Source organism: Schistocerca piceifrons, chromosome 1 (genome assembly GCF_021461385.2).
Source record: "Schistocerca piceifrons isolate TAMUIC-IGC-003096 chromosome 1, iqSchPice1.1, whole genome shotgun sequence".
Lineage (NCBI taxonomy): Eukaryota > Metazoa > Arthropoda > Insecta > Orthoptera > Acrididae > Schistocerca > Schistocerca piceifrons.
The window spans coordinates 510,932,454-510,960,429 of NC_060138.1; positions in this window are offsets into that span (position 1 = coordinate 510,932,454).

A 27,976-nucleotide genomic window follows, 5' to 3' on the forward strand; every position below is an offset into this window, starting at 1 on the left:
AATAGTTGGATTGCTTAGGCAACTACAGTATTAAAGAGTGGTTTCAAGTGTAAGAACGTTGTCATAGTTCAACCGACAAAAAAACTACAGACTGGTCTCACTTGAAAAGGAAGAATGAGTAATTCAGTCTGTATGCCAAACTACGACAACATGTGTCGATGGTTTCCACACCGTTGCTCGCACAGACTGGTTTCACTCAAACGCATGAATAAATAATGAAATCGATACATAAACCTACAACTGAATGAGTCGATTGTTTTCCAACAACCAAATGAATGGATTATTTTCATTCGGTTGTTCCCACCTCTACTTGTCGAAGGAGGAAATAGAAACACATAGTAATTAAGCGGTTCCCTTACTGCCGTAGTAGAATCGTTAGTCAGTGGGGATAGTCAGGTGATTTCAGAGAGAGAGTTGATATAATCTTGCGGCAAGAAGAATTTGGGGGGGGGGGGGGCGGAAATCACACTAACGACAGTAAACAGCACAGACAATTTACAGCAGCGGACTCAGAGACTGTGCAGCAGTCAGCGACAACCACACAATCGGTTTTAATGAATGTCGGAAAAATCATTCGAGTAGGCAATTACATGGTTACCAGATTTCAAGCGCTGCCTACACATAGCGACCAAGCGCTGCCTATACATAGCAAGAACGATGCAGTGTAATAATAAAAAGAATCTTACTAATGAAGGTTTTCATGCTTGGACTGACGAACCCAACTATAGGATTTCGTAGAAAATTTCCAGCGGTTGTTTCGAATAACGAAAGTGACAGAATAACAGAAAATGAGTTTTTTGATCAACATTTAGTTATTTAGAGTCGATTTTGGTGAGACATTCGGTGAATTTAAAAGCAAGGATGGTAACATTACGAGTGCAATCGGAATTCCATTGTTAAATTCGGACGAGAGAGCAGATAGGTGGAAAGAGTACATTGAAGACCTCTATGAGGGGGAAGATTTGTCGTGATAGAAGAAGAAACAGTAGTCGATTTGGAAGAGATAGCGGATCCAGCACTAGAAACAGAATTTAAGAGAGCTTTGGAGGACTTAACATCAAATAAGGAAGAAGGGATCGATACCATTCCATCAGAATTTCTAAAATCAGTAGGAAAAATGGCATCAAAACGACTACTCACGTTGGTGTGTAGAATGTATGAGTCTGGGAGTATACCGTGTGACTTTCGGAAAAATATCATCAACACAATTCCGAAGACTGTAAGAGCTGACAAGTGTGAGAATTATCGCTCAATCAATGAATTTTATCCATAGTGGATGCTGTTGAACCCCGCGACTGTTTCTTTATAGGTTGTAGAAAAATTTCCGCTACCAGTCACAATAAAAGGTTATTTATTTGTCACACGACCGGTTTCGGGCTTGCGCCCATCCTCAGGTGTTTATACATTCATGTACATGTTTATATTGCTGGAGATAACTGTATAAATACAAAAAAAATTATTTGCTGGTGACTAAACAGATACAAGTGGGACAATTGTAAGTTGCAAGGCAGGATTTCTCGAAAATTTATCTGTACTTATCTAAAGATGAACCATAATTATTATAGTTACGCTGTGGTGACTGTTTTTCCACTTAGTTACACACTTATTATCATTTTCACGTCCATATTTCAATTTTATAAGGTTTAGCTTCATATTTTACTATTACGATGTGCACTCGTGAAATACACTGTATTTACATACAAACATGTGAGCTGTGGTCAAAGAACATGGACGCAGCAGGTGTAAAAATGTTGCTCATACAGAAACATGAAGGTTATGGTCAAAGAATGTAACGACAGGAAGTGCAAGGGTGTTCCACATATAGAAACTTAAAAGGATATTACAGACTGCGAAGTTTTTTGATTCACATTAGGAAATTTTTTGATCCACATTTTTGTCGGAGGACTTAGATCTAGGAAGTACAATGATGTTATATATATGAAACTGCTAAAAGCTACTACAAATTAAAAATAAAAAAATGACGGCTAGAACTGTTTTGAGCCACACTGTGGCGAGAAAACGTCTGAAACTGTTTCATGGCAAAAAGAATATCGAAATTGTCTGCTTTACACCGGTCCGTAGGATCATAAATATATAGATAAGTGACCACAGTTATTAACTCGTAGACCCAGTTCACGAAAGAGAGAAGGTGATTTATAATGTGATAAACCTAAAGAAGTGTACAAAATAAAGACAAAGATCTGCAGCGAAAAGAGCTTACAAAAAAAGGTGCACTCTAAGGGAAAAGGTAATAACTGTCTTTAAAATTTTTTAGATCTGCCTCCAAGAAACAAAACGGTCAAAACAGGCACGTTAAGCAAGCGGTGGCCGCTGCGTTACATCCTCATATTTGAAGAGTAAAAGATTTTGTAGAGCTCAGAAAATTCGTAAAGTTCTTTAGGTAGTATCAGTTTGGTTTTGTATGACTGACAGGTCAGCCAGGGCAGAGATGCTAGAAAGATAGACCCTCATTGTTCATACCTCCCCTCCCCTCACTATTCCCTTCCACTACACCTAACACAGTCAAGTTACTTCTTCCTGTAGATCTTAGAGAAAGTCCTGCTAACCTGTTCCTTCTACTAACAAGAATTTTCTTTCCTGGACTGCTCTTTCCGTTATCTATTCGTTTCGAATTTTATATGCCTGTTCAAATCCTAACATCGTACTGTTCCCTGTTCATCAAATACTTCCAGTTTCCTCTCTCTAATGCACGTTCCAGACGCACGTTAATGCACTCATTTCAGATGGTATCTGAATAGTTGAAACGAGAAGAGCTGTTGTGATCAGGAAATCTCTATCCGCCTGTGTCAACTTATTTTTCATATCTTCCGTCCTGTATTACTTAGTACAGAGGCATTTTTTCGCTTCTTCTAGTTTGTATATTCTCCAGTTTGGATGTCGAACAGGTCAATATTCTTCTTCTACTAATCTTCTTCGCTTTCGACTTTTGTTTTCCCGTAACCCATGATCCGTTCCAAGTATGTTGTCCTTTCCATTTAATAGGTCTTCTGCGTCTTTCGGGAACAAGGATTAAGTCGTGAATGGACCTTATCATTGTCGTCTATTTTACTTATACCTTACCTCTTCACTTGAGATTTTTTTTTCTAGTTTCTTCATTGGTCTTAAACGTACGAGTTAAGCAATAACGCTGTTAAAGTCTAACAATGACATGCACCATTCTATATCTACATCTACATGGATACTCTGCAAATCACATTTAAGTGTCTGATGTTTGTTGATATTGCAAATTACTCAGTTGGCTCCTTACTTTATCCTCTTGAGCCTTGGGTTTCGAATATTTCATTTCTTCTTATATTGCCGAAGGTTTTGTCTATGACCATAAATTGTATAATGATATCCTAACATTTTTCGTTCCGTATTCCATTACCAAACGCGTTTGAATTCCTTGCATAGTACCTCGCCAAAAGTACGCATACAGTACTTTGATGGCAATACAGCTGAATAGGCCAGGAGAGGCTGTCGCAGCGTAACCAAAAAAGACGAAGTAAATATTCCTGAATTCCAATCAAGAACAACTGCCAAGATGAGAAACATAGAAGTAGATATCATCGGTGTAGCAAAGCAGCTTAAATCACCTAATAAAGGGAAGGCCTCCGGTCCAGATTGTATACCAGTCAGGTTCCTTTCAGAGTGTGCTGATACATTAGCAATTATATACAACCGCTCACTCACAGAAAGGTCCATACCTAAAGACAGGAAAATTGCTCAAGTCACACCAATACCCAAAAAGGGAAATAGGCCCATATCACTAACGTCGATTTGCAGTAGCGTTTTGGAACATATACTGTGTTCGAACATTATGAATTACCTCGAAGAAAACGATTTATTGACTCATGGTCAGCACGGATTCAGAAAACATCGTTCTTGTGAAACACAACTTGCTCTTTATACTCATGAAGTAATGAGTGCTATCGACAGGGGATGTCAAATTTTTTCCATATTTTTAGATTTCCAGAAGGCTTTAGACACCGTTCCTCACAAGCGTCTTCTAACCAAACTGCATGCCTATGGAATATCGCCTCAGTTGTGCGACTGGATTCGTAATTTCCTGTCAGAAAGGTCACAGTTCGTAGTAGGAGACGGAAAGTCATCGAGTAGGACAGAAGTAATATCCGGCGTTCCCCAAGGAAGTGTTATAGGTGCTGTATTGTTCCTGATCTATATTTATGACATAGGAGATAATCCGAGTAGCCCTGTTTGCAGACGATATGGTCATTTACCGTCTAGTAAAGCCATCAGATGACCAAAACGAATTGCAAAATGATTTAGATAAGATATCTGTATGGTGCGAAAAGTGGCAATTGACCCTGAGTAAAGAAAAGTGTGAAGTTATTCACATGAGTTCTACAATAAATCCGGTAAATTTCGATTACGCGATAAGTCACACCAATCGTAAGGCTGTAAATTCAACTAAATACTTAGACATTACAATACAAATAACCTAAAATGGAACGATCACATAGATAACGTAGAGAAAACCAAAGACTGCGATTCCTTGGCAGAACACTTAGAAGGTGCAACAGGTCTACTGAAGAGACTGCTTACACCAACGCTTGTCCGCCGTATTCTGGAGTATTGCTGTGCGGTGTGGGGATCCGCATCAGAAAAAAAATGTAAATGTCGTGTAACTAGGGCTTCCCGTAGGGCAGACCGTTCGCTAGGTGAAAGTCTTTCGATTTGACGCCACTTCGGCTACTTGCGCGTCGATGGGGATGAAATATGATGATTAAAGCAACACAACACCCAGTCCCTGAGCGTAAAAATCTCCGACCCCGCCGGGAATCGAACCGGGGCCCTTCCATTCTGTCGCGCTGACCGCTCAGCTACCGGGGGCGGACTCTGCATCAGATGGGACTGACGGATGACATCGAAAAAGTTTGAAGAAGGGTGGCTCGTTTTGTACTATAGCGAAACAGGGGAGATAGCGCCACGGACATGATACGTGAATTGGACTGACAATCATTTAAACAAAGGCGTTTTTCGTTGCGACGGGATCTTCTCATGAAATTTCAATCACCAGTTTTCTCCTCCGAATCCAAAAACATTCTGTTGGCACCCACCTTCATAGGGAGAAAAGATCATCACGATAAAATAAGAAAAATCAGAGCTCGCACAGAAAAATTTTAATGGTCGTTTTTCCCGCGCGCCGTTCGAGAGTGGAACGGTATAGAGACAGATTGAATGTGGTTCATTGAGCCCTCTGCCAGGCACTTTATTGTGAATAGCAGAGTAATCACGTAGATGTAGAACCACATCCGCACTCTGAATGATGGAAATGGAAGCAACAATCAATTGCCTAAAAGCGTAAAACTGAATAGCACTATTAAGGCTTTAATGACCGGCATTTATACCCGTTCAAACATCCGAGCAGAGAGGCCGTGGTCGATGTGTAACACTACTTACTAACGTTTCGTCTCATTTGTGGGACACATATTCATCGATAAAACACGGAACTGCATTAAATGCTCGAGGGACTTCGTACTTGTACTAACATTGTGAGCTGTACAGAGGGCTCAAATGGCTCTGAGCACTATGGGACTTAACTGCTGTGGTCATCAGTCCCCTAGAACTTAGAACTACTTAAACCTAACAAACCTAAGGACATCACACACATCCATGCCCGAGGCAGGATTCGAACCTGCGTGTACAGAGGGAATCACCCACTGCCTAATGTGGCGAATACGTCATCATCTCTAACATATTTCTTCTTCTCCTTTTTTCTAGCATCGCCGGCCGCTGTGACCGTGCGGTTCTAGGCGCCTCAATCCGGAACCGCGTGACTGCTACGGTCGTAGGTTCGAATCCTGCCTCGGGCATGGATGTGTGTGATGTGCTTAGGTTAGTTAGGTTTAAGTAGTTTTAAGTTCTAGGGGACTGATGACCTCAGATGTTAAGTCCCATAGTGCTCAGAGCCAATTCAACCATTTTTCTAGCATCCATCTCGTATCTTCATAGGATCGGCATGTTAATTTTTTGTTTTCGCAATCTTAGCGGTAGAGAGTGGCCGAATTCTATTCCTGTCGACACCCGTTTTCTTCCCGGGACGGAATTTCTGCCCCCCAAATGCTTGTCTCTAGCGATAATGTGAAAGTGTGCGAATGTTTTATTAATGTTTGAGGATCACGTAAGCGAGGCGCGACGTGGGTACTAGCCCAGTATTCATTTAGTTGGATGTGAGTAACAGCACAAAAACCTCGTCCACTCTGGACAGCACACCGGCTCTCGAGGTTAATCCGCCGGGCGAATCCGATTCGGGAACAGCGCTCTTACCCGAATCTCGGAAGCGGTGCTAACGTACGTCCAAGAGGGTCCTGATCACCTGTAACATCACTCTCGCTTAAAGGTAACTGATCGTTAGAATTACTCTCTTGATGCAAAGTCGGCGTCCACCTTTTATTTTATTTAACTCCCTGTTCGTTTGCGTTAAAATTATCGGTACGCTTGCGACCAATGTGTTCCCGAACAACACACCTGCAAACGGGGTTTTTTCGGGGATCATATCTCGGGTTCTGTTGGTGGTAGAAAGGTAGAGTAAAGTGTTTTGGGTAGCACTTGGGCCAGGGCCCATTCGTATACCCAACAGAAGAATCATCTTACTGTAACTATTCTAGACTACATAGTCGAAGTTTGAAAATTGCACACTTTTTCCGGATTAGGTAAATGTAGTAGATCGGTTGGTTCTTTTTGCAATGGATGTGGTCTACGGTGCTCTCGAAGAGGCTTGAGGAGGCACAATTTCGTTCACGAGCGGTTCCTGAGAAAATTCCAAAAAAGCATTTTTCACCATTTTTCCCGTGCAGCAGCGAATATCGTAGCAACTAACGGAAGAAAATTTCTCAAATTTTAGCGGTATATTCTCTAGCCGCTTACCTAGAAGTGACATCTTTTTTCAAAAATATTTATCCGTTATAGAAAAACACACCAAAAACCTGGTTTTTGGGTACAAAAAGCGAGTCGCGGGTTCCAAGACGACTATCCACGGCAAACGGCTGTAATTTTTACGATGTATTCCTTATGTCCCGATCTCGAACTTCTTTGACAATTTTCTTGATTTTTTATCCGTTTCCGAGATACAGAGGTTCAAAATTACTCTACTCGTACACGTAAAATACGCACAGGAAATCCGCTGTGAGGCGAAGACGTGGTTTATAAAGTGATGCAGCACGGAGAAATTGGCTTTTAAGCGTCTTTTTTCTCATCGGAAGAGTTCTGAGAAACCCATGTTGCAGTACTGAAATACATGCAGAATTTTTATGCAAGTAAAATCCAGTCTGAGGAGTAAACTTGTCTTTGCGGTATTTCAATATCACATAAGTAATCTATTAAAAATTTACTCACCCATATAGTTCTTTTCGTATCAGTGACACGCCGTGCTGTAGCAGGGAAAAGAAGCAAACCAGCGGAAAAAATGCTCCTATCAGAGCACAGAAAAGCGAATATGCTTTTGTTTAAATGACTTTGACTGAAAATTCCAGCTACCTAATTCCATGTACTTCAATGCCTTTAAAGATTTTCCCAAAAATTATTGTGTCATTTCCTTACAGCGGACGACTCCAGAAGATATTTATTGCTGAAAATTTTTAAGGCATTTCTCTTCAGAGCGTTAGGAGCGTCTGTCTGACTTCTGTAGTAGTGTGGGGGTGGAAATTGCGTCGTGCAGGAGCCACGGGGTAAAGAGTACATCTCAGATTAATCCGTTGTGCAGAATAACAGAATCTCAGATCAACCCCACGTTCATCAATAGAAATAGCGAAGCAGACACAGCCTGAGAGAAATAGTGGGCCACAGTGGCATTGGAAAATAGCTGACAGTGACAGAACAATGCTAGGGAAAGAGTTAAGGAGACAATGACGGAGAGGAATAAACAGAACAAGAAAGTGCAAGTGGATGAGAGCCATGATAATGAGAGACAGAGTCTATGACAATGGCAGCGAGGAAGAGAGAGATAGTGGCAATGAGAGGCGACAGCAGCAGTGTGATGGAATGAATGAGATAGTCGCAATAAGAAAGTGACAGTGAGAGGAGACAGTAGCAGTAGTAGGGAATGAAAGTGACTGTGGCAGCGAAACAAAAGACAATGAGACAGTGGCAGAGAGACACAAAGAGATAATTACAATGAATTCAGCTGTATGAGTGAGTGAGAAAGAGCAAGTGGAAGTGGACAGGTGTGAGCTACTTACAGCGATGCACTAGTGGGTGTGAGCGAGTTACAGCTGGAGGCTCTGGGCAATGAGAGGCTAGTTGCAAGTTAAGGAGAGTGTGAATATGTTCACATGCCAAAATTTTTGGGAAAATTTGTGAAGGTGCTGAGAAAGATAGAATGAGGAAGCTGGTTCGCCACTTTTCAGTCAGAGTCTTTTAAACACTAGCACAATAGCCTTTTTTGTTCTCCGATAGGAGCATTTTTCCGCTGTTTTCTATTGTTTCTCTACATAAAGCGCACACGATAACGCGTTGTCTTGCCTGGAACGTTAGTCTCACGAAATTCAATTTCATGGGCTCCACACTATAAAGTCGATCCATCAGTTTGTCCAATGTGACAGTTCTTGTATTCGGCTATGCGGAAATTAATATTTTATTTGTGATTTCGATAAAATTGGACGGATATTTAAATCACCAACTGTCGCTATTGCATGAGCTACATCTTTTGCATTGCTACTACATTCTTTTTATTTTCTTAGCTAGCTTAAAAATCGTTTGAACCCCTCATCGGCCAAAACGTTTCCAATGCGACCGTTAATCTTATTGCTAAGGGAGAGGGAAGGTTTCCACCGTGACAGTCGTTACTTGTCATTAGTCCTGGACTTCTCTCTTCCTTGCCGTCGTGCTCGTTCCATATCCTTACTAGAGTTACGAACTACATTAAAAACCGACTCTAAGTAACTACGTTGTTCTTGTAAGTAGATCAGCTCTCACACTTTATACGTCCTATTCCTTGCCGGCCGGTGTGGCCAATCGGTTCTAGGCGCTTCAGTCTGGAACCGCGCGACCGCTACGGTAGTAGGTTCGAATCCTGCCTCGGCATGGATGTGTCTGATGTCCTTAGGTTGGTTAGGTTTAAGTAGTTCTAAGTTCTAGGGGACTGATGACCTCAGATTTAAGTCCCATAGTGCTCCTATACGTTAAGGTTTTTCTTACACCCCTTTTTTGCTTAGAGTGATGGCTAGACTTATCATGGAGGAATCGATGTCTACGTCTTGCTTTTTCTGTGTACTTTGTGGCTGAAAATACCGTCTCACGTTTAATAATTCATTCACGAAATTAAGATGTCTGTTGCTGTCTTTCTGCATTTTAAAAACGATGATAATTGAAACAGAAAGGAAGAGAGAGTTAAATTAAGATATTGACGCCGACTTTGTACCAACAGAGTAATTCTAACGATCCATTAGGCCTACTTTTAATTGAGACTGTTGGCACTTTTCAGACATAATCAGGCACCCGGCCTCAATGATGAATGGTCGTGCCCTCTACAAAGATTACAGTGAGACTAAGTTCGGGGTCCCTTGAGCTACCGATGCAGTTGGTTCGTATATCTCCGAAGATATAACGCGAAAATGGGGGCGAAACGTCAGTAAATAGTGTCATACATCGTCCACTGCCTCTCAGTTCGGAAGTTTTAACAAGAGTATTACACTTGTCACTTTTAAGTCGAAAATGTAAGATTAAAAATATTTTTATGTGTTTTGATGTTCCGTCTCTCTGCTTTTTGCCTTTTTTCCCTTTAATTGGGATTACTCTTTTCTGCCGATTAGCGCTCGTTCAGTGGAAGATTATCTTATCATTTGTCTGATATTTTATGTCGTCTATGCCACGTCTAGGTAACGTCTAGCTTACGTGTGACAGCAGTCACGTAATTTTTTAGAGATAGATATATCTTACAATCAGTTTAAGACAGAAAATATTATTTTTTATCATGTATTTGCGGTTTGGGAGTCGCAAAATTTACTGTCATGGAGTTAACTGTAACTCTTAGTTACACCAATCGGAGTACACAGAAGCTTAGATTGTAACCAACTATCCTTGACTGTTCAGCTGTATTCAGCCTTTTGTCTACTACCTAATGCATTTAGATGCTTGTTATCTGTATATTTAAGATAATTTAAATATATAATATAGTTTCTCCTTTTGTCATTCTCTGTAAACATTTCGTCCGACGATTAATTTCTACGTAGTCGAAAGCAGTAATGACATAGAGTGACCAGAGGCTGGAAACATAATTTTGCGTACAAGGCGGTCACGGTGCTTCGCGGTCGCTGAAACGAAACTGATGATGTTCTATCTGGCGCCCCATGTGCCCTCTTTAAGAGTCAGGGCCTATACCTCTGTCTCGCCAATCTTTTGCTTTTGCTTTTGCAGGTGTGAATTCCAAATGCGTAGCCTATCCTGCTCTACGGTATTAGAAAATCGTAATCATGGCAGGCGAACAATCTGTAACAAAAACGACGAAAAACCTGCAGCTTTCGAAATACTTAGTGTTATCATTCTTTCCACACCATCATGAATAGTAATTATCTACGTAATAGAATGTACAGCCGAAATCTTGGCAGAAAGTCATAGCCTTGCTTGAACACATTATCTTGTCCAGTAAATTTAAGTCGTTATCGATTAAAGGGCAGGAGAGTCTTGTTTGCGAAAGTGTCAGCCGGGCATGCAGAGAACATCGATCGCCTGCCTGTGGTGGGAGACACTGCCGAGCCAAGTCCCAAAAGTGAGCATTTTGTCACCAGGCCTAGTCAGTACGCTATACGTATCGCTGCAGGAATGTAGCGTGCGACATATCACTGCCCTATGGGGCATATTTATATACACAACCAGTATTAAGCAAAGAAGCGAAAGTTGACAGGTAGAAGGAATGTATAGGGGGACTATACAAGGGTAGGTAGGTAGGGTTTAAGGGCGCTCAACTGCTGAGGTCATTAGCGAACTATACAAGGGAAATGAAGGCAATGTTGTAGGACGGGAAGAGGAAGTAGAAGAGATGAGAAGTGTGATACTTCGAGCAGAAATTTGACTGAATGACCTAAATGTAAACAAGGCCCCTGGAATAGAAGACTTTCCCTGTGAACTGCTGATATTCTTGGGAGAGCCACCCATGGCAAAACTATCCTACCTGATGTATGACACAAAAGAATGTAATAACTCCACTTCCAAAGAAAGCAGGTGCTGACAGGTGCGAATATTACCGAACTATCAACTTAATAAGTCGTGGCAGCAAAAATTGGCATTATTTATGGAAGAATAGAAAAACTTATAGCAGCCGACCTCGGGGTGGATCAGTTTGGGTTCCGCACAAATGTAGGAAACGCAAGACAGTTCGTACTGAGACTACGAGTTATCGTAGAAGATAATTAATGAAAAGCAAATACCTACTTGTATATATCGAGACTAATTATAATATGAATGTGGATACCGCTAAAGTCATCGAAGTCCTCTAGGGGCCTGCTGTTTTCCGTGATGTAGAGTGGACTTTGCACTTACAAATATTCAAGAAGTACTGGGTGAAACATGGCTTACTGTCGCTAATGTCCAAATTGAATCTGCTCTACGATCCCTGGCTAACAGCTTGGTGAATTTCTCACTTCGAGATGTTATCGCCTGTAGGTCATTCATGATCAGTCAATCGTGGAATGCAACGAGGAGCGACACTTCTGCCAACTTTTATTTTGATAATCTTGGCTGTGTGACCAACTACAGCAGGGCGACCATACAGACAGCTACAGAACGTTGAGACGAAAAGCGTACTAAACGAGCAACAAAAACAAAAAAAACAAAAAAAAATAAAATAAAACAAAAAATCCCAGTTCTGCATATTCAATAATTGTGTTATTGGTAAACTGACGTGAATTCTCTATTATGTGCCTTGCCAAGATTTTTACTGCAACTACTTTGAATTTTATTAGTTAGAGATAGATGGGGAAGGACACGGTTCTTCGCGCGTAAAGTTTATTTGAAAGTATGCTTATAATATGTTACAGCGTTTATCCTTTTCTGATTAGTAGTTTTGTGCTGCTGAAGCGACACTATATTTCAGAAGGACTGCTGATTTTCAAGTTTAATGGGCTGAACAGTTTTACTTCACCTGAAAATAATTACTTACAGAGACACTTAGTTATTCTTTAGTTTTCATACAGTTTCTTAGACAGTTGGAACTTTTACAATACGCGTGCAGGGACGGACATTATTTTTGGCAATTAGATGCAGAATACTTTCCTGTGGGACATAATTTTAATAAATCATTGCGCATTCACTGGCGATTTATTTTAGGCTCCTACTGCCGGTGATCTCACCTGGACTGAACTTAACATCCTTTACGGGTCCAACATCGGGACTGGGCGAAGACATATAGGCAGTATACGAGTACTCATTACTCACCTCCCAATAGGCAGACAGCTGCAACGTAGATTAATAGCATTTTTAGATTTAGAGAAGGCTTTTAACGATGACTGGAACACACTCTTTGGAATTCTGAAGGTAGCGGTAGTAAAATACAGAGAGCAAAAAGTTATGTATAACTTGCACAGAAACCACACATCAGTCGAAGGTCATGAAAGGGAAGCAATGTACCAGGACGGCGTGAGACAGCGTTGTAGCCTATTACCGATGTTACTCAGTGTGTACATTGGGCAAGGAAACAAAGTACAAAACAACTTTGAGGACTACCCATGACATTGTAATTCTGTCAGGGGCTGCAAGATACTTGGAAGAGAAGCTGAACGGAATGGATGGTGCCTTGAAAGATATGTGAAGAACATAGCTCAGCTTTAGCAACCATCCACTCTGATGCCAGTTGAATCGTTGTGCGTAGTAGAGACCCCGAACTCTCTCAGTTGTAACATATCATTACTGAAGCTGCGCGTGAACTTAGTTGACAGCCTGCTTCTTGGAGAAGAAACTACAGTAAGTTATACCTCTGGGACAAATAGAGAATGGACTGATAAATGTTGAAAGTTTCTCTGAAATACACTCCTGGAAATGGAAAAAAGAACACATTGACACCGGTGTGTCAGACCCACCATACTTGCTCCGGACACTGCGAGAGGGCTGTACAAGCAATGATCACACGCACGGCACAGCGGACACACCAGGAACCGCGGTGTTGGCCGTCGAATGGCGCTAGCTGCGCAGCATTTGTGCACCGCCGCCGTCAGTGTCAGCCAGTTTGCCGTGGCATACGGAGCTCCATCGCAGTCTTTAACACTGGTAGCATGCCGCGACAGCGTGGACGTGAACCGTATGTGCAGTTGACGGACTTTGAGCGAGGGCGTATAGTGGGCATGCGGGAGGCCGGGTGGACGTACCGCCGAATTGCTCAACACGTGGGGCGTGAGGTCTCCACAGTACATCGATGTTGTCGCCAGTGGTCGGCGGAAGGTGCACGTGCCCGTCGACCTGGGACCGGACCGCAGCGACGCACGGATGCACGCCAAGACCGTAGGATCCTACGCAGTGCCGTAGGGGACCGCACCGCCACTTCCCAGCAAATTAGGGACACTGTTGCTCCTGGGGTATCGGCGAGGACCATTCGCAACCGTCTCCATGAAGCTGGGCTACGGTCCCGCACACCGTTAGGCCGTCTTCCGCTCACGCCCCAACATCGTGCAGCCCGCCTCCAGTGGTGTCGCGACAGGCGTGAATGGAGGGACGAATGGAGACGTGTCGTCTTCAGCGATGAGAGTCGCTTCTGCCTTGGTGCCAATGATGGTCGTATGCGTGTTTGGCGCCGTGCAGGTGAGCGCCACAATCAGGACTGCATACGACCGAGGCACACAGGGCCAACACCCGGCATCATGGTGTGGGGAGCGATCTCCTACACTGGCCGTACACCACTGGTGATCGTCGAGGGGACACTGAATAGTGCACGGTACATCCAAACCGTCATCGAACCCATCGTTCTACCATTCCTAGACCGGCAAGGGAACTTGCTGTTCCAACAGGACAATGCACGTCCGCATGTATCCCGTGCCACCCAACGTGCTCTAGAAGGTGTAAGTCAACTACCCTGGCCAGCAAGATCTCCGGATCTGTCCCCCATTGAGCATGTTTGGGACTGGATGAAGCGTCGTCTCACGCGGTCTGCACGTCCAGCACGAACGCTGGTCCAACTGAGGCGCCAGGTGGAAATGGCATGGCAAGCCGTTCCACAGGACTACATCCAGCATCTCTACGATCGTCTCCATGGGAGAATAGCAGCCTGCATTGCTGCGAAAGGTGGATATACACTGTACTAGTGCCGACATTGTGCATGCTCTGTTGCCTGTGTCTATGTGCCTGTGGTTCTGTCAGTGTGATCATGTGATGTATCTGACCCCAGGAATGTGTCAATAAAGTTTCCCCTTCCTGGGACAATGAATTCACGGTGTTCTTATTTCAATTTCCAGGAGTGTATTAGTAAATTTTCTTACATGACGAGACTATTGGTGCGATTCCAGTTGTGATTTTATTTAGATTTTCAAACAGGTGCACAACGCAGTTGTTTGTTGGCATCTATCTTTAATGGCGAATTTGGGACAAATGGGCGAAAATAGATCTCGTGCATGTTCAGAAAATGATGTTAAGGCACAAATACAAATTATTGGACACGAGTTCGTGGAGATTCTGTACTGCCCGTTTGCTACTCAAAATGACTTTTGGTAATTGTGCGTAAAACACGGATTTGACACTTTCGGGCATCTAATTAAAGCAAGAGTGGAGCGTCATATTTATATCATGTGAGCGAGTACCTCATATTGTTAATGAAGTACGTCCAGAAGTAGAGTAGTGGATGAGTGTTACGTTCTGAGTACTCCAGACCAAAAACGTTTGAGGAAGGACATTTTAGAATATTGTTTGGAAAGTTAAACCTTGATGTGGCGTCGCAGTGTGAGTGTAGATGAAACGTGGGTGCCCCGCTGCGCATCAAAGGCCAAAGTGCCAAAACAGTTAAATGTGCACAGGAAACAGGAAAAGTGACGGTGGTTTTTTAAGAGTACGCGGTGCTCCACACAGTATTATTGGGTATTTCCCATATTGAGCTGAAGGAGATTGACCAGAATCGGAGCAAAAAAAGGGTACTATTCCAGTAGAACAACGAGTTGTGGTGGCAAAAGCGCACGAGCTTTGTCTGCAAACAGTGCCCTCATCCAGTTTCAGAAATTTGATCCCATATGATACTTGTAGTGATCCCGATCTTAAAATATAGGACACGTAATTTTGTCGGTGGTTCAGATGCATTTGGAGCAATGGAAATACTCCTTTTGTTTGCAAAAGAAATTGTTATTTACAAATCTTTTCCCAACATATCACTCTACTGTCTTAGACCGTTATCACAAGCGAATTGTAGCTATTAACCGGATGCATAGTTTCAGACCTATAAATTTAATGTTTTTGTTTATGAATTTTGCGTAATTCTTGTGGTTCCGTGATTCTGTGTGTGTGCTTAAGATGGAGAGAAACAGAGTGAGAAATACTTACAGAAACTGTGAATGATAACTGCAGTGATGCAAGAAATACTATTTGTTACAGTATGTACAGGGTGTTTCAAAAATGACCGGTATATTTGAAACGGCAATAAAAACTAAACGAGCAGCGATAGAAATACACCGTTTGTTGCAATATGCTTGGGACAACAGTACATTTTCAGGCAGACAAACTTTCGAAATTACAGTAGGTACAATTTTCAACAACAGATGGCGCTGCGGTCTGGGAAACTCTATAGTACGATATTTTCCACATATCCACCATGCGTAGCAATAATATGGCGTAGTCTCTGAATGAAATTACCCGAAACCTTTGACAACGTGTCTGACGGAATGGCTTCACATGCAGATGAGATGTACTGCTTCAGCTGTTCAATTGTTTCTGGATTCTGGCGGTACACCTGGTCTTTCAAGTGTCCCCACAGAAAGAAGTCACAGGGGTTCATGTCTGGCGAATAGGGAGGCCAATCCACGCCGCCTCCTGTATGTTTCGGATAGCCCAAAGCAATCACAGGATCATCGAAATATTCATTCAGGAAATTAAAGACGTCGGCCGTGCGATGTGGCCGGGCACCATCTTGCATAAACCACGAGGTGTTCGCAGTGTCGTCTAAGGCAGTTTGTACCGCCACAAATTCACGAAGAATGTCCAGATAGCGTGATGCAGTGATCGTTTCGGATCTGAAAAATGGGCCAATGATTCCTTTGGAAAAAATGGCGGCCCAGACCAGTACTTTTTGAGGATGCAGGGACGATGGGACTGCAACATGGGGCTTTTCGGTTCCCCATATGCGCCAGTTCTGTTTATTGACGAAGCCGTCCAGGTAAAAATAAGCTTCGTCAGTAAACCAAATGCTGCCCACATGCATATCGCCGTCATCAATCCTGTGCACTATATCGTTAGCGAATGTCTCTCGTGTAGCAATGGTAGCGGCGCTGAGGGGTTGCCGCGTTTGAATTTTGTATGGATAGAGATGTAAACTCTGGCGCATGAGACGATACGTGGACGTTGGCGTCATTTGGACCGCAGCTGCAACACGGCGAACGGAAACCCGAGGCCGCTGTTGGATCACCTGCTGCACTAGCTGCGCATTGCCCTCTGTGGTTGCCGTATGCGGACGCCCTACCTTCCCAGCACGTTCATCCGTCACGTTCCCAGTCTGTTGAAATTTTTCAAACAGATCCTTTATTGTATCGCTTTTCGGTCCTTTGGTTACATTAAACCGCCGTTGAAAACTTCGTCTTTTTGCAGCAACACTGTGTTCTAGGCGGTGGAATTCTAACACCAGAAAAATCCTCTGTTCTAAGGAATAAACCATGTTGTCTACAGCACACTTGCACGTTGTGAACAGCACACGCTTACAGCAGAAAGACGACGTACAGAATGGCGCACCCACAGACTGCGTTGTCTTCTATATCTTTCACATCACTTGCAGCGCCATCTGTTGTTGAAAATTGTAACTACTGTAATTTCGAAAGTTTGTCCGCCTGAAAATGTACTGTTGTCCCAAGCATATTGCAACAAACGGTGTATTTCTATCGCTGCTCGTTTAGTTTTTATTGCCGTTTCAAATATACCGGTCATTTTTGAAACACCCTGTATGTCGCATCAAGTCAGAGGACGATACAAGGAAGTAAAATTTGACGTTTTTATGACTTCGCTGGTGTATATGGTGGAGTGGTCAGTAAGTGATACCAAGTAATATGATAATAAAACTAATTTGTTAGAACAGATTTATATTACTTCATAATTCTTAACACGAAATATTTTCTGATGGTCATGCTATTAAGTATTTGTTAACGATCTCATTATTATTTAAAGTTCGTGTAAGTGACGCTTGGTGAGTCATGTAGATGAGGTAAGGATATGTGTAGAATTTCAAACAGAGAAACATAAAAAGAAAACCACTACTCTGTCAGAAATTCTTTCCATAGAAGAATAGTTCCCTCACAGCCATTTACTTTTTATTTGTGAAAGTGCACATTCTGTGCGAACTACGAAATCTGTAGGTAGCCCTTTTAGACGTCAATAAATTAAAATCTAGTGATAATCATTTTATGTGAAACAGAATTACACAGGGCGTTAGGGGTATGAGTGCAGATACTGTGTTCATTGGTAGCTTAATATGTACTCACTTCAGAGTGTTACTGGTTGTTTCTCTGCGTCTGACAGTCTTCCCGCAAACACAGAACTTGATTTACTACCTCATGTCTTCCGCACAGTCGTAACTGCACCAGTTAGTGGACTACGCCGGCCAGTACAGGCAAACCGTTTTGCATCCATGCATCCACACTTCAACACCTGACCTGCTGCCCAGGGCAAAAATAAGCATTAGTGGCTTGCTCTTGCTTATGTTCTTGGACATAGTAAGCAATCTGAAAACATATTACTCCTAATACTTACTGGTCTGCAAATTAAGTAAATAATAAAATGGTTCAAATGGCTCTGAGCACTATGGGACTTAACATCTGTGGTCATCAGTCCCATAGAACTTAGAACTACTTAAACCTAACTAACCTAAGGACATCACACACATCCATTCCCGAGGCAGGATTCGAACCTGCGACCGTAGCGGTCGCGCGGTTCCAGACTGTAGCACCTAGAACCGCTCGACCACCACCGCCGGCTAAGTAAATAATACTGTAATGTTGTTCAGTACTGTGTCGTCAGTCACCAATAAAGATACCTGTTCTTATACCTCTAACGCCCTATGTAGATGCATGAATACACCATATCGGTTAGAACAGAGAAAAAGTCTTGGTTGCATGAGACGGGTTCATTTAATTCTCACTTATGACGCGTTTCGCCTGTTCTAGGCATCATTACAAAATGTGGAGAAATTAAAAACTAGTATCAGTAGAATTTGCTATTAAAGGCAATTATAAATAAATAAATTAAGAATAAGAAGAGGAAGACGTGCATCGATTGGACTACGGAGCACAGGGCTACGTTTGTGTTTATAAGGGCATGTGAGGGATATAAATTTCAAATCATAAAATATTGTACCTCAACTGAGCTTACCGATAAAAGTTCTTGCTAACCATAACCAAGGTGTCGAACGTAATTAACAGCCCCATAGAACTGGGAGGCAGCGGCCGGATAGACATTGTCAATGCTTCATTACATCATCGATCAATTCTTCTTACTCGTAACCGAGGCATCAAACATGATTTAAGTTTAATCAGTTGCACATTAAGTTAATCTTCACCCATGAAATATTGGAGCAAGATGGAATCTTAAATTATCTTGACCTCTCTACGGATGACTGGGGTAAAAGTAACTTCGGTATTTTCAGAAAACCTTCCGTTAGTGTTTCAACAGTGCACTCCTCCTACAATCATCCAAGGAGCTGTAAACTCAACTATTTCAGAGTCATTATAACACGAATGTGTGAACCCCTCTCTCTGACGGCGATATCAACAAAGAATTAGACATATTGAATTCTAGATCTAGATCTACATTTATACTCCGCAAGCCACCCAACGGTGTGTGGCGGAGGGCACATTACGTGCCACTGTCATTACCTCCCTTTCCTGTTCCAGTCGCGTATGGTTCGCGGGAAGAACGACTGTCTGAAAGCCTCCGTGCGCGCTCTAATCTCTCTAATTTTACATTCGTGATCTCCTCGGGAGGTATAAGTAGGGGGAAGCAATATATTCGATACCTCATCCACAAACGCACCCTCTCGAAACCTGGCGAGCAAGCTACACCGCGATGCAGAGCGCCTCTCTTGCAGAGTCTGCCACTTGAGTTTATTAAACATCTCCGTAACACTATCACGGTTACCAAATAACCCTGTGACGAAACGCGCCGCTCTTCTTTGGATCTTCTCTGTCTCCTCCGTCAGACCGATCTGGTACGGATCCCACACTGATGAGCAATACTCAAGTATAAGTCGAACGAGTGTTTTGTAAGCCACCTCCTTTGTTGATGGACTACATTTTCTAAGCACTCTCCCAATGAATCTCAACCTGGTACCCGCCTTACCAACAATTAATTTTATATGATCATTCCACTTCAAATCGTTCCGCACGCATACTCCCAGATATTTTACAGAAGTAACTGCTACCAGTGTTTGTTCCGCTATCATATAATCATACAATAAAGGATCCTTCTTTCTATGTATTCGCAATACATTACATTTGTCTATGTTAAGGGTCAGTTGCCACTCCCTGCACCAAGTGCCTATCCGCTGCAGATCTTCCTGCATTTCGCTACAATTTTCTAATGCTGCAACTTCTCTGTATACTACAGCATCATCCGCGAAAAGCCGCATGGAACTTCCGACACTATCTACTAGGTCATTTATATATATTGTGAAAAGCAATGGTCCCATAACACTCCCCTGTGGCACGCCAGAGGTTACTTTAACGTCTGTAGACGTCTCTCCATTGATAACAACATGCTGTGTTCTGTTTGCTAAAAACTCTTCAATCCAGCCACACAGCTGGTCTGATATTCCGTAGGCTCTTGCTTTGTTTATCAGGCGACAGTGCGGAACTGTATCGAACGCCTTCCGGAAGTCAAGAAAAGTAGCATCTACCTGGGAGCCTGTATCTAATATTTTCTGGGTCTCATGAACAAATAAAGCGAGTTGGGTCTCACACGATCGCTGTTTCCGGAATCCATGTTGATTCCTACATAATAGATTCTGGGTTTCCAAAAACGACATGATACTCGAGCAAAAAACATGGTCTAAAATTCTACAACAGATCGACGTCAGAGATATAGGTCTATAGTTTTGCGCATCTGCTCGACGACCCTTCTTGAAGACTGGGACTATCTGTGCTCTTTTCCAATCATAGCACTTGAAATGGTTATAGCTCTTCGCTGGTCAACTGTTTATAATTTATATGATGAACCAAAAAACGCTGCAGTCTCCACTGTTAATTCCTCGCTTACATCCGCGGTGCGCGAAAGCACACGTATGGCTATCCCATTCCTTGGGTCGTTTTCACACAACTTGGCTAAGCTTTTTCGGCATACTAATGTTGTTTTTTCGAAGGGCTATCCCATCCGATAAACGCTCCCCCATGACGAGCAACCTATCAGGGATTTATTCTCTAAGTCAGCTGTCTACAAAATCAAGTTTACAGAAAGTTCTACCTAGTATAATGGTCAAACAAGGAGATCTTCCGCTGTTAGGTATAGTGAACATCTGCTGACAAAAAAAGGACAGGTGAAAAAGTTTACCACCCTCCCCTCCCCCCCCCCCCCTTGCTCAGCACCTCCAATCTGGCCATCGCCCCCCAGGTCTAGGAAACCTTAAAAATGCTTCGCTTGGCCAACAAAGGCAAGAAACTGAATTTATTTGAAGAGTTTGAAACTCCTAAGCATATCTATTTAAAATCTCCGAATCTAATAAATGAACATGTCTTTTCGAAGCATTAAACATTTTTGGATACAATGATGCGTAATTTTCAATGATGATTGCCACCTATATTGCTTATTGATTATTTTATGTAAGCCTTAGCCACCAGTTAGTTAAGTTCTAGCACGCCACTTAGCAGGCCTTTCCTCACTGCAGCTCTACGAGGCCTTCACCCTTGCTTGACAGTCTAGTTGCCGGCATGACAGTGGGTGCTCACAGTGTTATAAACGGACCGTGTTTGTGTTCATGGGTAACTTATCATCGTTACAGTTAGTTTTCCGGTTTAGCTACTGTCACTACCTTTTCCGTGTTGCTTCTAGGTGATGTAATGAAGCATTGACAGTGGCTATGTTGTTGCTTTCTCCCAGCTCTATGGGACTCTTAATTACGTTCTATTAGAATGAATTTTTATCACTAAACTCAGTTACAGTTCAGTGTTTTATGAGTTGAAATTTATACCCCCCACATGCCCCCTGAAACACAGATGTGGCCGTGTGCTCCACAGTCCAATCGGTGTATGTCTTACTTTTGTTACTCTTAATTTATTCATTTATATTTGTCTTTAATAGCAAATTATACAGATAACAGTTTGTAATTTCCCCAGACTTTTTGATGATGCCTATAACAGGCGAAACGCGTCGCGTGTGAAGGTCTTGTAAGTCCAAGACTATTTCAGTCCTAAAGATCTATTACGGTTGCTGTGCCAGTACCACTGTAGTAGTTATGGAGTGAAGTGCTTTTAACAGCTCATCGGTGGTAACGAAGAAGTTAGTTAAGGGCTAGGTAGTTTCATCCCAAAGAAAGAGAGTATGGGCATTAGTAGAAAAATAACGTAATGATTATGCCACCATTTTGGAGTAGTAACACTCACTCTTACCACCTACTGTATTTAGGCTTTGTACACTCGGACCGCCTTATTGATACCACAGCGTAGGTTTCGTTTTGCCTACGCTATAGTTTACTTATCTGCGAATGCTGTATCTTCGTCCTATGTGCTCCTGTTTTTTTTTCGTTTTGGAGTCATCAGTCATTTGACTGGTATGACGCGGCCCGCCACAAAATTCTCTCCTGTACCAAACTCTTCATCTCAGAGTAGCACTTGCAACCTACGTCTTCAATTATTTGGTGGATGTGTTGCAATCTCTGTCTTCCTCTACAGTTTTTAGCTTCTACAGCTCCCTATAGGACCATGTCAGATATTCCCCAATGCCTTAACACATGTCCTATCATCTTGTCCCTTCTTATAAGTCTTCTCCATATATTCCTTTCCTCTCTGATTTTCTACAGAACCTCCTCATTCCTTACCTTATCAGTCTACCTAATTTTTAACATGTGGTTGTAGTACCACAAGTCAAATGCTTTGATTCTCTTTAGTTCCAGTTTTCCCACAGTCCACTTTTCTGTGCTCCAAACTTATATTCTCATACATTTCTTCCTCAAATTAAGGCCAATATTTCATACTAGCAAACTTCCGTTGGCCAGGAATGCCCTTTTTGCCAGTTCTGTTCCGGTTATGATGTCCTCCTTACTCCATTCGTCGTGGGTTATTTTCCTGCATAGATAGCAGAATTCCTTAACTTCATCTACTTCATGCGCATCAATCCTAATGTTAAATTTCCCGCTCTTCACATTTTTGCTACTTTTCATTACTTTCGTCTTTTTCGATTTACTCTCAATCAATATTCTGTAGTCAATAGACAGTTCATTCCCTTCTGCGGACCCTGAATTCTTCACTTTCACCATGAATTTTAATTCCATTCTGGGAACTTTCCTTTTATTTCCATCTTTGCTTCTTCGCAGTATAGACTGAACAATAGTAAAGAAGGCTGCATCCCTGTATTACCCTCTTTTATTTCCATCTTTGCTTCTTCGCACGACAGACTGAACAGTAGGGAAGAAAGGCTGCATCCCTGTCTTACCCATTTTTTAATTCAAGAACTTCGTTCTTGGTCTTCCACTCTTCTTACTATACTCTCTTGATTCTTGTACATATTGTATATTACCCTCTCCCTAAAGCTTACCCCTATTTTCCTCAGAATTTAGAACGTCTTTTACCGTCTGACATTTCTGGTCAACAAATCCTATGAACGTGTCTTTTCTTTAGTCTTGCTTCCATTATCAAGTGCAACGTCAGTGCTACTTCTCTCGTGCCTTTAGCTTTTCTGAGACCAAACTTATCGTCATCTAACACATCTTCAATTTTCTTTTCCATTTTTCTGAATATTATTCTTGACAGTAACTTGGATACATGAGCTGTTAAGCTGATTGTGCGATAACTCTCTCACTTGTTGGCTTTCGCAGTCTTCGGAATTGTGTGGATGATATCTTTCCGAAAGGCAGATGGTATGTCACCAGACTAATACATTCTACACACCGACGTGAATAGCCCCCAATGATTCTAGAAATTCTTACGGAATCCCTACGACCGTATTTGATCTTGAGTCTTCCAAAACTTTTCTAAATTCTAATAATGCCTCTCCTATCTCTTCTATATCCACTCTTGTTTCTCCTATCACATCAGACAAGTCACCCCCCTCCCCCTCCCCCATAGAGGCCTTCAATCTTCCCTTTCACCTATCTGGTCTTTCATCTGCATTGAACTTCAGACTTCACATTGCACTCTTAATGTTACCACCCTTGTTTTTAATTCAAATGAAGCCTGTTTTGACTGTAATCAAATATGGAATGACCACATAAAAAAGATAGTGGGAAACGCAGAAACCAGACTTAGATTCATCGGAAGAATCTTAGGGAAATCTAACTCATCCACGAAAGAAGCGGCTTATAAGGCGATTGTTCGCCCAATTCCTAAGTATTGTTCATCTATCTGGGATCCCTATCACGTAGGACTGCTAGAGGAGATAGAGAAGATCCAACGAAAAGCGGAGCGTTTCGTAACGGGATCGTTTAACTGGCGAGAGAGCGTTACGGAGATGCTAAACAAACTCCACTGGCAGACGCTACAAGCGAGTCGTTGTGTATCACAGAGAGATTTACTATTGATATTTGCCCCCCTCCCCCCCCCCCCCCCCCCCCCCGCCCCACGTACATCTCGCGTACTGACCACGAGGAGAAAATTCGTGAATTTAGTACCAGTACTTAGGCTTGCCGACAATCATTCTTCCCACGCACTATTTGCGATTGAAACAGGGTTGGAGGGATCAGATAGTGGTACCGAAAGTACCCTCCGCCACACACCATTAGGTGGCTTGCGGAATATGATGTAGATGTAGATGAATATGTCCTCGATCCTTGGTGCGGAGGCCGCCACCGCTTAAATCTGATTAGTAATCAGCACAGGCGGGCAAAGAAATTCACCCTCATTCTGGCAACTGCCTTGTCGAAGAGGGTGGATGAGCGGACAGAGGTTCAGGGCACTCTCTTGCCCTTGGGTTGGGAAACTGCCCGTTAAAGGCGGATCAATCAACAATGATCAACGGCGTGAAGACGCAGAAGGCAATGGAAACTATTGCATTAAAGGCACCTAACGTATATCCACAGGGCATGTAGCCTGTAATTCAAAAAGAGTCATGATGAAATCTCCACTGGCAAAAGATTCCGTAATAGTCTCCCATTTGGATCTCCAGGAGCGGACTGCCAAGGTGGAAGTGACCATGAGAAAAAGATTGAATAATTAACAGACGAATAACGATCAACGACCCGGGGCGTGGAATGACAGAAGCTTGAACGTGGTAGGGAAACTAGAAAATCTGATAAGGGAAATGGAAAGGCTCAATCTAGATATAGCAGGGGTCAGTGAACAGGAGTGAGAAGAGATTGTTACTGTGAATAGTTCAGTGACAGGGTTGTTCTTATCAGAATCGACAGAAACCAGCACCGTCAATGACGGTTCATGTACACATGCCGACGTCGTAAGCTGAAGATGAAGTATAAAAGTATATGATTATATTGAAAGGGTAATATAGTACGAAAAGGGAGATGTAAATCTAATAGCCATGGGGGACTGGAATGCTGTTTTAGGGGAAGGAGTAGAAGAAACGGTCACAGGGGAATACGAGCTTCGGACAAGGAATGAAAGGAGAAACACTAATTGAGTTCTGTAACAAATTTCAGCAATTTCGCGAATACTCTGTTCAAGAATCAAAAGAGTAAGAGGTATACTTGGAAAAGGTCGGGTGATACGGGAAGATTTCAGTTAGATTACATCATGCTCAGACAATGATTCCGAAATCAAACACTGGATTGTAAGCGGTACCCAGGAGCAGATGTAGACTCAGATCATAACTTAGTAGTGATGAAGAGTAGGCTGAAGTTTAAGAAATTATTCAGGAAGAATCAATACGCAAAGAAGTGGGGTACGGAAGTACTAAGAAATAGGGAGATACGCTTGACGTTGTCTAAGGCTGTAGATACAGCAATAACGAATTGCTCAGTAGGCAGTACAGTCGAAGAGGAATGGACATCCCTAAATAGGGCAACCATAGAAGTTGAAAGGAAAAACATAGGTAGAAACACAATTCAAAGAGGAATAAAATGAATATGAAGTGCAGGGAAACTAAGACGAAATGGCTGCATGAGAAATTTGAAGAAATCGAAAAATAAATGACTGTCGGAAGAACTGACTTAGCATATAGAAACGTTAAAACAACCTTCGATGAAATTAAAAGGAAGGGAGGTGACATTAAGAGTGCAACGGTAATTCCCCAGTTAAATGCAGAGGAGAAAGCAGATAGGTGGAAAGAGTACATGGAGGCCTCTATGGAGGGGAAGATTTGTCTGATGAAGAAATAGGAGTCGATTTCGAAGAGACAGAAGACCCAGTATTAGAATTTAAGAGAGCTTTGGAGGATTTAAGTTCAAATAAGTCGGAAAGAATACATAAAATTCCATCAGAATTTCTAAAATCATTCGGGAAGTGGCACCAAAAGGGCTATTCACGTTGGTGTATAGAATGTATGGCGACGCACCATCTGACTTTCGAAAAAACATCATCCACACAATTCCGAACACTGCAAAAGACAACAAGTGCAAGAGTTATCGCACAATCGGCTTAGCAGCTCATGTATTCAAGCTGCTGACAATAATAATATGCCGAAGAATGGAAAACAAAATTGAGGATGCGTTAGATGACGATCAGTTTGGCTTTAGAAAAAGTAGAGGTACGAGAGAGGCAATTCTGAGGTTGCGGTTAATAATGGAAGCAAAACTAAAGGCAAATCAAGACTCGATCACAGGATTTGTCGAACTGGAAAAAGCGTTCTACAATGTAAAAGGGTGCAAGATGTTCGAAATTCTGAGGAAAACAGGGGTAAGCTATAAGAAGATACGGGTAATATACAATATGTACAAGAGCCAAGATAGATTAATAAGAGTAGACGACGAAGAACGAAATGCTCGGATTAAAAGGGGTCTAAGACAGGGATGTAGTCTTTCACCCCTAATGTTCAATCCGTACATCGAAGAAGCAATGATGGAAATAAACGAAAGTTTGAGAAGTGGAATTAAAATTCAAGGTGAAACGATATCAGTGATACATTTAGCTGATGACATCGCTATCCTTAGTGAAAGTGAAGAAGTATTACACGATTTGCTAAATGGAATGAACAATCTGATGAGAACGGAATATGGATTGAGACTAAATCGAAGAAAGACGAAAGTAATGAGAAGTAGCAGAAATTAGAACAGCTATAAACTTATCAGGATTGATGGTCACGAATTAGATGAAATTAAGGAATTCTGCTACATAGGCAGCAAAATAACCCATAACGGACGGAGCAAGGAGGACATCAAAAGCAGACTAGAGCTCGCAAAAAGGGCATTCCTGAGCAAGAGAAGTATGTTAGTATCTAACGTAGGTCTTCATTTGATGAAGAAATTTCTGAGAATGTACATTTGGAGCACAGCATTATATGGTAGTGAAACATGGAATGTGGAAAAATCAGAATAGAAGAGAATCGAAGCATTTGAGATGTGGTGCTACAGACGAATGTTGAATATTAGGTGGACTGACAAGATAGCAAATGAGGAGGTTCTGTGCAGAAACGGAAAGGAAAGGAACATGTGGAAAACACTGATAAAGAGAAGGGACAGGGTGATAGGACATCTGTTAAGACATGGGGAAATGACTTCCATGGTACTGGAGGGAGCTGTAGAGGAAGACAGAGATAGCAATACATCCAGCAGGCAGTTGAGAACGCAGGTCGCAACAGCTACTGTGAGATGAAGAGGTTGGCACAGGAGGGGAAGTCGTGGAGGGCCCTATCAAACCAGGCACAAGACTGATGATTCACAAAAAAAAAAGAAACATGCTGGGTTAATCTTTCCGAAAATCATTCCTTTTTTGACTTCTTCACATTTTTCATGCAGTCATTTCGCCTTAACCTCTCTGCACTTCCTATTTATTTATTCCCTAAGCAACTTGTATTTCTGTATTCCTGAATTTCCCTGAACATTTTTGAATATCCTTCTTTCATCGATCAACTGAAGTACTTCTTCTGTTACCCTCGGTTTCTTGGCAGTCATCTTCTTTGTACCTATGTTTTCTTTTCCATCTTCTGTGATTGCCCTTTTTAGAAATGTCCATTCCTCTTCAACTTAACTGCCTACTGAGCTGTTGTGGCAGTATTTAAAGCCTTACAGAACTCCAAGTGCATTTCTTCATTCAAAAATGGTTCAAATGGCTCTGACCACTATGGGTCTTAACATCTGAGGTCAGCAGTCCCCTAGACTTAGAACTACTTAAACCTAACTAACCTATGGACATCACACACATCCACGCCCGAGGCAGGATTCGGACCTGCGACCGTAGCAGCAGCACGGTCCCGGACTGAAGAGCCTAGAACCGCTCGGCCACAGCGACTGGCTCTCTTCATTCCTTAGTATTTCTGTATCCCACTTCTTTGCGGTTTAAGTCTTTCTGACTAGTCTCTGAAACTTCAGCGTACTCTTCATTACTCCTAAATTGTGGTCTGAGGCTATATATGTCCCCGGCGTACTGCTTACAATCCAGTATCTGATCTCAGTATCTCTGGCTGAACATGATGTAATCTAACTGAAATCTTCCCATATCTTCCGGTCTTTTTCAAGTATATCTCCTCCTCTCATCATTCTTGAACAGAGTATTCGCCATTACTAGCTGAAATTTATTGCAGAACTGAATTAGTCTTT